This window comes from Balaenoptera acutorostrata, chromosome X (genome assembly GCF_949987535.1).
Source record: "Balaenoptera acutorostrata chromosome X, mBalAcu1.1, whole genome shotgun sequence".
NCBI classification, from domain to species: Eukaryota; Metazoa; Chordata; class Mammalia; order Artiodactyla; family Balaenopteridae; genus Balaenoptera; species Balaenoptera acutorostrata.
Window position 1 is genome coordinate 27,202,253 of NC_080085.1, and position 13,764 is coordinate 27,216,016.

Here is a 13,764-nt window from a genome sequence, read left to right on the forward strand (position 1 = left end):
GGAATAGGAACATACATATCAATAATTACCTTAAATGTAAATGGATTAAATGCTCCCACCAAAAGACACAGGCTGGCTGAATGGATACAGAAACAAGACCCATATATATGCTGTCTACAAGAGACCCACTTCAGACCTAGGGACACATACAGACTGAAAGTCAGGGGATGGAAAAAGATATTCCATGCAAATGGAAATCAAAAGAAAGCTGGAGTAGCAATTCTCATATCAGACAAAATAGACTTTAAAATAGACTATTACAAGAGACAAAGAAGGACACTATATAATGAGCAAGGGATCGATCCAAGAGGAAGGTATAACAATTGTAAATATTTATGCACCCAACACAGGAGCACCTCAATACATAAGGCAAATACTAACAGCCATAAAAGAGGAAATCGACAGTAACACAATCATAGTAGGGGACTTCAACACCCCACTTTCACCAATGGACAGATCGTCCAAAATGAAAATAAATAAGGAAACACAAGCTTTAAATGATACATTAAACAACATGGACTTAATTGATATTTATAGGACATTCCACCCAAAAACAACGGAATACACATTTTTCTCAAGTGCTCATGGAACATTCTCCAGGATAGATCATATCTTGGGTCACAAATCAAGCCTGGGTAAATTTAAGAAAACTGAAATCGTATCAAGTATCTTTTCCGACCACAATGTTATGAGACTAGATATCAATTACAGGAAAAGATCTGTAAAAAATACAAACACATGGAGGCTACACAATACACTACTTAATAACGAAGTGATCACTGAAGAAATCAAAGGGGAAATCAAAAAATACCTAGAAACAAATGACAATGGAGACACGACGACCCAAAACCTATGGGATGCAGCAAAAGCAGTTCTAAGAGGGAAGTTTATAGCAATACAGCCTACATCAAGAAACAGGAAACATCTCGAATAAACAACCTAACCTTGCACCTAAAGCAATTAGAGAAAGAACAAAAAACCCCCAAAGTTAGCAGAAGAAAAGAAATCATAAAGATCAGATCAGAAATAAATGAAAAAGAAATGAAGGAGACAATAGTAAAGATCAATAAAACTAAAAGCTGGTTCTTTGAGAAGATAAACAAAATTGATAAACCATTAGCCAGACTCATCAAGAGAAAAAGGGAGAAGACTCAAATCAATCGAATTAGAAATGAAAAAGGAGAAGTAACCACTGACACTGCAGAAATACAAAGGATCATGAGAGATTACTACAAGCAACTCTCTGCCAATAAAATGGACAACCTGGATGAAATGGACAAATTCTTAGAAATAAACAACCTGCCGAGACTGAACCAGGAAGAAATAGAAAATATGAACAGACCAATCACAAGCACTGAAATTGAAACTGTGATTAAAAATCTTCCAACAAACAAAAGCCCAGGACCAGATGGCTTCACAGGCGAATTCTATCAAACATGTAGAGAAGAGCTAACACCTATCCTTCTCAAAATCTTCCAAAATATTGCAGAGGGAGGAACACTCCCAAACTCATTCTACGAGGCCACCATCACCCTGATACCAAAACCAGACAAAGATGTCACAAAGAAAGAAAACTACAGGCCAATGTCACTGATGAACAGAGATGCAAAAATCCTCAACAAAATACTAGCAAACAGAATCCAACAGCACATTAAAAGGATCATACACCATAATCAAGTGGGGTTTATTCCAGGAATGCAAGGATTCTTCAATATACGCAAATCAATCAACATGATACATCATATTAACAAACTGAAGGAGAAAAACCATATGATCATCTCAGTAGATGCAGAGAAAGCTTTCGACAAAATTCAACACCCATTTATGATAAAAGCCCTGCAGAAAGCAGGCATAGAGGGAACTTTCCTCAACATAATAAAGGCCATATATGACAAACCCACAGCCAACCTTGTCCTCAATGGTGAAAAACTGAAACCATTTCCACTAAGATCAGGAACAAGACAAGGTTCCCCACTCTCACCACTATTATCCAACACCGTTTTGGAAGTGCTAGCCACAGCAATCAGAGAAGAAAAAGAAATAAAAGGAATCCAAATCGGAAAAGAAGAAGTAAAGCTGTCACTGTTTTCAGATGACATGATACTATACATAGAGAATCCTAAAGATGCTACCAGAAAACTACTAGAACTAATCAATGAATTTGGTAAAGTAGCAGGATACAAAATTAATGCACAGAAATCTCTTGCATTCCTATACACTAATGATGAAAAATCTGAAAGTGAAATTAAGAAAACACTCCCGTTTACCATTGCAACAAAAAGAATAAAATATCTAGGAATAAACCTACCTAAGGAGACAAAAGACCTGTATGCAGAAAATTGTAAGACACTGATGAAAGAAATTAGTAAAGATGATACAAATAGATGGAGATATATACCATGTTCTTGGATTGGAAGAATCAACATTGTGAAAATGACTCTACTACCCAAAGCAATCTATAGATTCAATGCAATCCCTATCAAACTACCAATGGCATTTTTCACAGAACTAGAACAAAAAATTTCACAATTTGTATGGAAACAAAAAAGACCCCGAATTGCCAAAGCAATCTTGAGAACGAAAAATGGAGCTGGAGGAATCAGACTCCCTGACTTCAGACTATATTACAAAGCTACAGTAATCAAGACAGTTTGGTACTGGCACAAAAACAGAAACATAGATCAATGGAACAGGATAGAAAGCCCAGAGATAAACCCACACACATATGGTCACCTTATCTTTGATAAAGGAGGGAAGCATATACAGTGGAGAAAAGACAGCCTCTTCAATAAGTGGTGCTGGGAAAACTGGACAGGTACATGTAAAAGTATGAAATTAGAACACTCCCTAACACCATCCACAAAAATAAACTCAAAATGGATTAAAGACCTAAATGTAAGGCCAGACACTATCAAACTCTTAGAGGAAAACATAGGCAGAACTCTCTATGACATAAATCACAGCAAGATCCTTTTTGACCCAACTCCTAGAGAAATGGAAATAAAAACACAAATAAACAAATGGGACCTAATGAAACTTAAAAGCTTTTGCACAGCAAAGGAAACCGTAAACAAGACCAAAAGACAACCCTCAGAATGGGAGAAAGTATTTGCAAATGAAGCAACTGACGAAGGATTAATCTCCAAGATTTACAAGCAGCTCATGCAGCTCAATAACAAAAAAACAAACAACCCAATCCAAAAATGGGCAGAAGACCTAAACAGACATTTCTCCAAGGAAGATATACAGATTGCCAACAGACACATGAAAGAATGCTCAACATCATTAATCATGAGAGAAATGCAAATCAAAACTACAATGAGATATCATCTCACACCAGTCAGAATGGCCATCATCAAAAAATCTAGAAACAATAAATGCTGGAGAGGGTGTGGAGAAATGGGAACACTCTTGCACTGTTGGTGGGAATGTAAATTAATACAGCCACTATGGAGAACAGTATGGAGGTTCCTTAAAAAACTAAGAATAGAACTACCATACGACCCAGCAATTCCACTACTGGGCATATACCCTGAGAAAACCATAATTCAAAAAGAGTCATGTACCAAAATGTTCATTGCAGCTCTGTTTACAATAGCCAGGACATGGAAGCAACCTAAGTGTCCATCAACGGATGAATGGATAAAGAAGATGTGGCACGTATATACAATGGAATATTACTCAGCCATAAAAAGAAACGAAATGGAGGTATTTGTAGTGAGGTGGATGGAGTTAGAGTCTGTCATACAGAGTGAAGTAAGTAAGAAAGAGAAAAACAAATACAGTATGCTAACACATATATATGGAATCTAAGGGAAAAAAAAAAGTCATGAAGAACCTAGTGGCAAGACGGGAATAAAGACACAGACCTACTAGAGAATGGACTTGAGGATATGGGGAGGGGGGAGGGGTAAGATGTGACAGGGTGAGAGAGTGTCATGGACATATATACACTACCAAATGTAAAATAGATAGCTAGTGGGAAGCAGCCGCATAGCACAGGGAGATCAGCTCGGTGCTTTGTGACTACCTAGAGGGGTGGGATAGGGAGGGTGGGAGGGAGGGAGACGCAAGAGGGAAGAGATATGGGAATGTATGTATATGTATAACTGATTCACTTTGTTATAAAGCAGAAACTAACACACCATTGTAAAGCAATTATACTCCAATAAAGATGTTAAAAAAAAAGTTATTTCCTTTCTGCTCACTGGGAGGTTAAGCCAACAGGTAGTTTACAAACAGAAAATATTCCGACCGATAAGATCAGCCTGTTCCTTAAAAAAAAAAAGTTTTACAGTAAAATACTACACTGTACTTTTGTATTGAATCCCATAGAATACAACTAAAATGAAACATTGCCATATATGATCTCATATTATAGATTTGAAAGTGATGCATATTAAAGCATACAATCTATTCTTGCCCATATATATTAATGTATTCAACAACTATGCAAAATACATACAGACTTTGTTACTTAACAATATTATAATGGGCTGCTACTTTTTATATAATATTAAAGTGATGAGTGATGACTTGACACCTTAAAACCAGCCAGAGCAAGTAGTACCTGAACTGTACTGGCTAGGCTAGGATGCGACCAAACTCCTGGGACACCCTTGAAACACCCCCACTAAACCACAGATGGCCACAGCTGTGGACTGTGGAGCTGAGTAGGCAGTAACCCTAGATCAAGAAGGAAGAAATATTGAAGGTATAAACCCTACGAATGTCATACTGTTCGAAAGCCACATAAACCAGGAGATTTTGTAGTGTTGAGCCTTTGTTGCCTGTTAGCTTTGCGGGAACTCCTAATTTCTGAAGGCAGTACTGAGACTGGGGGCTGGGGTGGTATGCTTAGCAGTGGAATCACTCTAAGGCTTCCTCCAGTGGTGCAGCTACCCTCCTAATTCAGGAGTGTCAGCATAAGGCACAGTGGGATCTCTTCCTCAAAATGCAGGTGCTGGGATTTCTCTCAACAGAATTCCTCCTTCCAACCAGAGGAAGCTCCCCTAGAGCTCTGCTCTGATGCCACGATTCTCTACGCTCTAGAAAATGACCTCAACACCTAGTGCTTTGTTTCCACAGCCTTCTCTGAGCTCAGCAAATATTCAGGGCTGTTATGGCCCTGACTGTTTACCTCTGCCAAAACTTTGGCTCACTTTCTAAAATAATTGCATCACAGGTTATAAACCAGTGGTCTCTGGGCCAAAACCAGCCCACAAATCTGTTTGGTTTGGCCTTGGCATATTAAAAAAAAAAAAAGGTTGAGCCACACTTTAAAATAGGAAAATTTGACATAAAAATTTGGATATCTAGCTTTTCTCTGAAAAATCAGATCCAGCAATAGTAGTCAACAACTAGCTGAAGCTGAAGCATGGCTCACCTGTTTAGAAAGGACACATGCTCTCCAGCTTGCCTAGTCCCTACACTCCCTTGCGTGTCCCAGACACGGAGGCCTGGCCTTGCTCTTATTCACTGACATACTTGCTGGGTCTGTGACACCTGAAATGTGTTCAACAGAGAGGTTTAAAGATAGTACTGTACATATTAGTCTAGTCTAGTGTGTCTCAACAGTATGCTATTGCTGTGGTAATTTTCTTGTTGAGTGGAGGTTTTGATTTTAGAGCATGCTTATTGAGCCATATCTATGTACCAGGCACTGTGCTAAGTGCTTTATCTCATTTAATCCCCATTATCATCCCATGGGAGAGGTAATATCATCATTCACATTTTACAAATGAGGAAATGCAAGGCTCAGAAAGGGTAAATAATTTGCCTGTGGTGACAAAGTTAACAAGCAGAAAGCTAAAACACAAACTTGAAGTCTATGCTTTAGCCATTATTCTCCTGTACTACAGGCTACATGGTAAGATTCTGATGATGTCATAACTCCTAAAGACATTGTAAAGTTTAAACCAAAACTTGCTTTTAAAAAAGAAGAGTTTCTGCACCAGATTGTGAATTCTTCAAGGTAAACAGCCACAAGAAGTGACTGATATTGGAGCATAACAAATGATCTTTTACTGGAGGGGTAAGAGTTCCAATTTCTGGATTTTTCACACATATATATAAAGATGCTACCAAACAGTAAGTGAGAAATAGGAATATGATAGTTATTATTTCCCTTAAATTAGAGCCTTCCAAATAATTTCTAAAACTATCATCCTACAGGATTTTCATTACAGTAGAAACCATTTTGAAATAGTCACATATTCACTTCATCTATCTCATATTCTGTTATATTCTCAAAAGAGACTATGGACCAAAATAATATTCATATTAAAAGACTCATCAAAGGCATTTTCAAGTTAAGTATAACCCCCCACCGGAAATAAACAGAAGCATATTCAGATAAAGTTTAAGCGTAATACCCCTCCCCACAAGTGAGTATCTATTTGCCAGCTGCTACCTACACAGGACGTACCATACCATACAGGGCCACTCCCTGCCTTCCCCCACCAACCTCCCCAACAAAAATAAAGGTATTTGGGATCTCCTCCCAATTCCGAGGTTGGTAACAAAGAGGTAGGATATTAAAAGATAAACAAAGCTGAATGACCTTATATAGTGGTAACTGAGAAGAGAAATGGGAACGCCTTGATTCTTACTTACTAGAAATATTTTGTTCAATTAAGAATGAATTGGGACTTCCCTGGTGGCACAGTGGTTAAGAATCCACCTGCCAATGCAGGGGACACGGGTTCGAGCCCCGGTCCGGGAAGATCCCACATGCCGCGGAGCAACTAAGCCCGTGTGCAACAACTACTGAGCCTGTGCTCTAGAGCCCGCAAGCCACAACTACTGAGCCTGCGTGCCACAACTACTGAAGCCCACGCACCTAGAGCCCGTGCTCCGCAACAAGAGAAGCCACCGCAATGAGAAGCCCACGCACCGCAATGAAGAGTAGCCCCCGCTCGCCTCAACTAGAAAAAGCCCGCGCGCAGCAACCAAGACCCAACGCAGCCAAAAATAAATAAATAAATAATTAAAAAAAAAAAAAAAGAATGAATTGGTGGTGGGAGAAAAAATGGTATCTAGGTTAGAGAAATCAAAGGTTTCCTTTAGAAAGTGACTTTAAAAATATCTCAAGAACATTCTAGAAAAGGCAAAATTATAGAGACAGTAAAAAGATCAATGGTTGCCAGAGGTTTGTGGGGAGGAAGGGAGGGTTCATAGGTGAAGCATAGGAGATTTTTAGGGCAGTGAAATTATTCTGTATGATACTGTAATGGTAGATACATGACATTATGCACTTGTCAAAACCCACACAACTTTATAACACAAAGAATGAACCTTAAAGTATGCAAATTTTAAAAAATCCTTTAGAAAGTCAGGGGGTTCCAGGAAGGAATGGAGACCATATAACAGAATCTAACTGTATTACAAATGTATGAAATAGTATCACTGCAGGGGATGGGGGGAAAGGTGCTGATTGAAATAACTCTGGAAATGAGTGGAGTCTGTAAGACTAAAGGTAAAAGGAACTGTACATAAGCATTGTATTCTAGCTGATAAAGCTGTTTCCCATGGGGGTACAGGTTAACAATTCTGATATTGTTACCCATCAGGGTATCAGGATAACAAAACTGATATACAACTATACATGTACACTGGGACTGAACAATTAAGTAAATGGATGGTGAATGGTGGGAGCCAGATTTCTCACTGTTGGAGTGGGAGGTTACAGAAATGCAAGGGGAGGAGGCTAGAATGACCTATGTAGTAATGGATTAGAACTAGAGACATCAATATGAACTCATGTTTACCTTAATACTGATAGATATATATACAGAAATGAATGCATAGAGATACTTATAAATATGCATAAATATACAGGTAATATATACACAGGATTTCAGCTAAGAAGGCCTAGGAACAGCAAAACTCTAGTAGCAACAAGCACACCTAGCACCCAGATCTTGATTTCCAATAGCATTCTCTAATAAAAGAGATCTGGACTTTGTGGAGAAACTGCTGATTCTAGAACTGGGATAGGGGATACACAGGATGAGCCTGGAGAATCTTGTATTACCAGAAAGTAAGGAAGTGTCCGGAAAAAACCAAAAAAACCAAAAAACACCCCATGACGATGGGGGCATGTCAGAGTGACACAGGAGCCAACCAAAAGAGCTCCCAATGGCCAAAACAGCAAAAATTTGAGCAACAAAATAAATAAGGTAGTGTTGGATTATGACCCAAAATATAAAACAAATATCTGTAAGCCCATACTGACATAAAGAAATGACTGAATAAATAAATAAATAAATGGGGGAGAAGAGACAATCTCCCATGGAGAATTCCCAGTAACTTATGTAGAATAGCCTCAAGAAGATGGAGCAGAACTTCCCACTCCTTAAGTGTGGACTACACTTAGTGACTTATTTCCAAACAACACAGCATGGAACAGAGTTTCTACCAAAAATAAAAAAGTAACTTTACAGTGGAGAAACCTGACAAACATATTCTCAGCCAGGTGACCAGAGTCAACATTAACAGTGATAAATCATGATGATAGTATGTACCCTTGATATAATGTAATGAGAATGGCACTTTACCTCCGTGGTCTTCCTCCTAAAAACCCATAACCCCAGTCTAACCATGAGAAAAACATCAAATAAATCCAGTTGAGGGACACTCTACAAAATACCTGATCAAATTCTCCTCAAAACTGACAAGGTCATCAAAACAAGGGAAGTCTGAGAAACTGTCACAGTCAAGAGGAGCCTAAGGAGACGTGACGATAACTGTAATACAGGGCCCTGGTGGGATCCTGAAAGAGAAAAAATACATTAGGTAAAAACTAAGGAAATCTGCATAAAGTATAGATTTTAGTTAATAACACTTTTAATATTGGCTAACTAACTGTAACAAATATACCATGCTAATGTAAGCTGTTAATAATAAAGGAAACTGGGTGCAGGGTATAAAGGAACTGTCTGTATTATCTCCTCAATTTTTCTGAAAAATTAAAACTGTTCCAAAAAAATAAAGTCTATTTTTTAAAAAATTTAAAAATTACCCTGGCACTGGACTCTTATTCACATCTCCAGCTCTCAAAGCATCTTCTTTTCAGTAGACTGGAAATCTGACAAAATGAGGAGCTAAGTTATCCTTTAATTAACTTCCTAACTCAATACGGAAAAATGACAAAAACTCATAGACTTCTGGTGACTTAAAGTAACAGCAGACAGGATGCTAGACCACACTTTTAGGGCAAGCAGTTCCTTCCCAAGTATCATCACAAACGGAACCTTCTTTTCCTTTAGGTCACAAATATCTTCTACAGTAATTAAATTCTACATTTGTCTTTCTGAGAGCACTTCAGAAAGACAAAAAGATAGTCCACTGCCTGTTTTCTTAAGGCTTTTGTAGCACACCTGGTTGTGACTTACCATCATGAGCCCTCCATTCTATCTAGAGAAGAAAGAAGGAAGCCCAGGACTACCAAGCATGTACAAAATTTTCAACTGCATAGCCAAAATAGTATACAACTTTTTAAAAACTGCTACTTAAAAAAAAAAAGCCCTTATTGGCTTATTTTGACAGATGAGCACTCTCTCTCTCCACCATTTAGAAACTATCTTTGTTCTCGGTAAACCTAATAATTCAATGTTAACCTTATCATTTTAGGGCAAATATTGGCTTGTATCAGAGCCATCATGCATACAAGTTTCTAATTAATCTACTGACTCAACCTCATTTTATAACCACAGTAGAGCTAAAATAACATAGCTTGTTTATAATGTATTTTTTTAGCACTTTACTATACTTTTTCTTACTTTTTAGCTTCTCAGTTACTTTATCATAAACAGTTACCTGAAAAATGAACTTCAAGTATGAGCAAGAAGTACTTGCACCTACATGAAGGCTGTTTTGACCACGTGAAACAGCCTTTTCTGATCTCTGATATGACAATGCAAAATCCACCCCACATTCATGTTAACCTTCTCCCCATCAACTTGAATCAGAACAGTTTTCTCTCCTTCCTAAATGCCTACAAAAGTTATTGTCTGTTTGTTACTACCAGCACTTGAAATAATGTTTATCAACTTTTTATTTTCCTCTAGGTTTTATAACTGTAAACCTTGAGAATGAAAACCAAACATGTTCTTTGACCTATAGTGCCTTGTGCACACAAAATACTTTTTGTATAAATGAAAAAATATAGGACTTTCAAATGACTGCAAATCTAATTTGTTCTGGTTGAGGTATTCCAAGGTCTTTATTAGGTCAATTATTAAATGACATTTTCTAAGAAGACACAGTACAGCCTATTGGTAACATATGCCAGAGGCAAATCATCTTGGCATTTTATTACTTAAAGAGATTTCTTAGAACAGTGTTTTACAAATGGTGGGTTGTAACCTATTAGTAAACTGTATGATAAACTTACTAGGTGATGACAGGTATTTAAGAAAAAAAAAAAAAAGAAACATAACAGAAAATATCAGAGTACTTCACACATAGTACAGTAAATATTGATTCAAAAAACTTGTATGTATGTACTAGATCATGATTAAAATGTATTTCTTACTATGCGTTGCTTTGAGAAATACTGACTTAGAATATGGTGAGATATTCTGGGTTATGTAAGAAAAATATTTACTACCTTTCATTTTTACTATTACCTGAATAAATGGCACCTTTCTAATTAACAAAGTGGAGTTATTTGAGAAACATCTGAATATGAAAGCTGAAACAACTCTCTGTTATGAATTTTTGTGTGACTTTATTTTTCTCAAAAGCAACCTCGATCTGTTTTGTGTAGCTCCCTCACATACTCTAGGAGGCTCCTGCCTTCTAAAAGATAAAAAAAAAAGAGTCATCAGTCTCACTAACCCAGAAATTCAAGATCACAAACTGTGGGAATTTCCAACTGGAAGGGTTTGAAATATTAACAAAAATGCCATTTATAATCATTTATTTTAAAATGTCTAACCTTCAATACTCCTGAACCCACTGTTCATTCATTTAATAAGATCTGAGTACTCGGCTTGGAGATACAGAAGGCCCATGCCCTCAAAGTGAGAGAAATGCACTGAGAGATATAATAGAGTAGGATTAAGTCCTGTAAGTTCTCAGAAAAAGAAATAATTAATTAAGGTAGGACCATAAAAAGGAGTGCGGGGGAAAGCTTCATGGAAGCTGGGTTGCAAAGAGCAGGATTTTTAAAAATAAAAACAATAGGATTATAAACCTGGAAGGAAATCTACACATAATCTAATGTAGTGTTTCTCAACTGGGGATGATTTTGTCCCACAAGGCACATTTGGCAATGTCTGGAGACATTTTTGGTTGCTATACTGGGGAGGGGTGCTATTGGGATTTGGTGGGCAGAGGCCAGGGATACTGCTAATCATCCTACAGTACACAGGACAGCCCCTGACAACAAAGAATTATCCAGCTCAGTATGTCAATAGTGCCGAGGCTGAGAAACCCTGAACCCAACCTCAGTACAATCCTCTTGTTTTACACAAGACGATAACTGAAGGTTAGATGGATTTAAAAACTTGCTAGAAAGCCAGGACTACAAAACAGGCCTCATAACATCTTGTCCAGTGTTTAATTCACAACACACACCCACATATGTTATTATAATAGAAAACAGATGTTAAAAAGAATGGGAACATTATTATAAGGTGGAAAAATAAACTATCTAGAAATCAAAGCTGATACTGCTATATAGTCTTTCTTGACATAGATCTACTAATGGAATTATACCACAATACAATTTTAAAAATTATACCCTTATTTTTTCATAATACTAAACTTTTCATCTATACTACTCATTTACTGATCATGTATCTGAGACTAAGAAATATTACAATAAAAACCAGGAAGTTGGAAGATCAGCATATGCATGCACACCCCGTTACTCTTTGGGGCAGGTCTTTCAAACTCCACCAGCTCCAACCACTGGGGGTCTGGGACCTGGGTGGGATTAGCCCCTTATATTCAAAATCAACTGCTAAGTTACTCTTTCATTTGCTGATAAAGTTTCTAATAGTAAATAAACTGTACAAAGAACTTGCTTTGGGTCCTGCTTTAGGGCCTAAATTTAAACATACGAAACTACCTGGACATCTATCTTTTATTTTTTCATCCTTGCTCTTATATGTACAAGAGATGGGGGCGAGGGGGTGGAGTAAACAAACATGTTAACAGCAATACAGATTAGTTTTCAAAAAACTAATCTGCTCTAATATAACTACAAAAATACACAAACACACAGATAAACATTCCTTACCTCCAATGTTTCAACTGGTGAAACTTCAACTAAAATACCTTGTCCAGTTTGACACGCAGCAACAATTCACGGTAAAAAACTTGAAGAAAAGGCTGAAGACACTGTCCTAGGTAAACGAAAGACCAAAGTGGTAATATTCAAACTGTGAAAGGCTTAAGGAAGGCCGTATGAGCAAGTGATACAGTATACAAATAAAAGGTCACGAAAAAGGAAAGCAGCCATTTGTATACCTTTACCACCTGAAATTTCAGTGAATGAAGTTTATGTTCAGTCAGTGACAAAAAGTTCCCCTGACTGCCTGAGCCACCCTGCTCCCCTTCCTAGTCAGTCACCTCTAATCCCTAAGGCAGAGCTGACAACAGCAGAGGGGATGGCCAAAGCTTTTCTGAGGTTTTGGCTTCAGAGAAAGCTGGCAAGAACTTTAGCTGCATCCCTGGCAAACCATCAGGGGTCCTTGCAGCTCCGCATGAAATACCAGTCATTAAATTTGAATGGGTTTGATTACAAAACTGTGCTAAGACCCTTTAAGGGCCATACGTCCTTAAATTTAAATGACTCTATACTGCATCTATACGGAATCTATATTGAGTCTAATTTATTCTCTGGGAAAGTAGAAGAATGTTTGAAATTTCCACACCCCAAGTGAGCACCACACCCTCAGTACAAAGCCCAACAGTGAAGGGGGTATATTTTTTTTCCTTTGTATTCCTTTCCTTTCCCCACCATCCACCCCCCACTATACCTTCTCAAGAGAATTTGAACTGCTCACTCAGGACTGGGAGGCCCTCCCCATAACCCAACCCACAAAATCACTAATCTACCACTCAAGAATAACTTTAACTTCCTCAAGAAGGAAAAAAAATACTTTACTATAGGCCTTAGTGAAATAATATAAAGAGTCTTACTAGCTAAAAAAGAAAGCAGAGTCTTCTTTCCCCAGTAGAGGGTATTAACAACTCAAGAACTAACTAGATATTTTAGGTTAACCAACTAGCCTTAGTGAATGAGGAAAAAGTTCTTCCAGAGAGAAAAGTTTCAGCTAATAATGGCAGAAGTAACCAAATTAGAACGCTCACAATTTGGCAATTTTTAATTTAATAACTAATCCATGCAATTGTAATCGATGAATGGTAAAAGCATTAGGGTGAAAAGTGGGGCTTCATGAAGGGATCAGGCTGTCAACACCTGAACTCTTGCATAAATCAAACAAACCAACTACAAAACAAATTTTTTCAGACAACTGGGAAAACTTGAACGTGGACTAATAAGTATTATATACGCAATTAAGGAATCATTACCAGGTGTGTTGTATATGACAATGCATTGTGGTTATGTAAGAAAATGTGTTGTTTTAGATACATGTCATTTAGGGATGAAATAATGTCTTGGATACGCCATAAATTCTCAGCAAAATAAAAAGCAATAGGGGGAAGATGAAACAAGTATGGAGAAATGTTGATGTCTGCAGCATAGAGGTTCACTGAACTTTTTGTGTACATTTGGAAATGTTCACA

The 13,764-nt window shown here is 37.6% G+C and overlaps 1 protein-coding gene across 2 annotated transcripts in view; it reads right to left on the reverse strand.

The window, feature by feature from the left end:
• The window catches only part of TAB3 (TGF-beta activated kinase 1 (MAP3K7) binding protein 3), a 114,733-nt gene that overhangs the window by 66,431 nt on the left and 34,538 nt on the right, over positions 1-13,764 (reverse strand). The window contains exons 2-3 of one of the 2 annotated variants that reach the window (XM_057538395.1): positions 12,251-12,356; positions 8,651-8,773 (exon numbers count right to left, since the gene is read on the reverse strand). The exons of the other annotated variant lie outside the window; for it this stretch is intronic. The gene's annotated coding sequence lies outside the window, so the exon portion shown is untranslated. The remainder of the gene's footprint in view (positions 1-8,650; positions 8,774-12,250; positions 12,357-13,764) is intronic. 2 annotated transcript variants of the gene reach the window in all.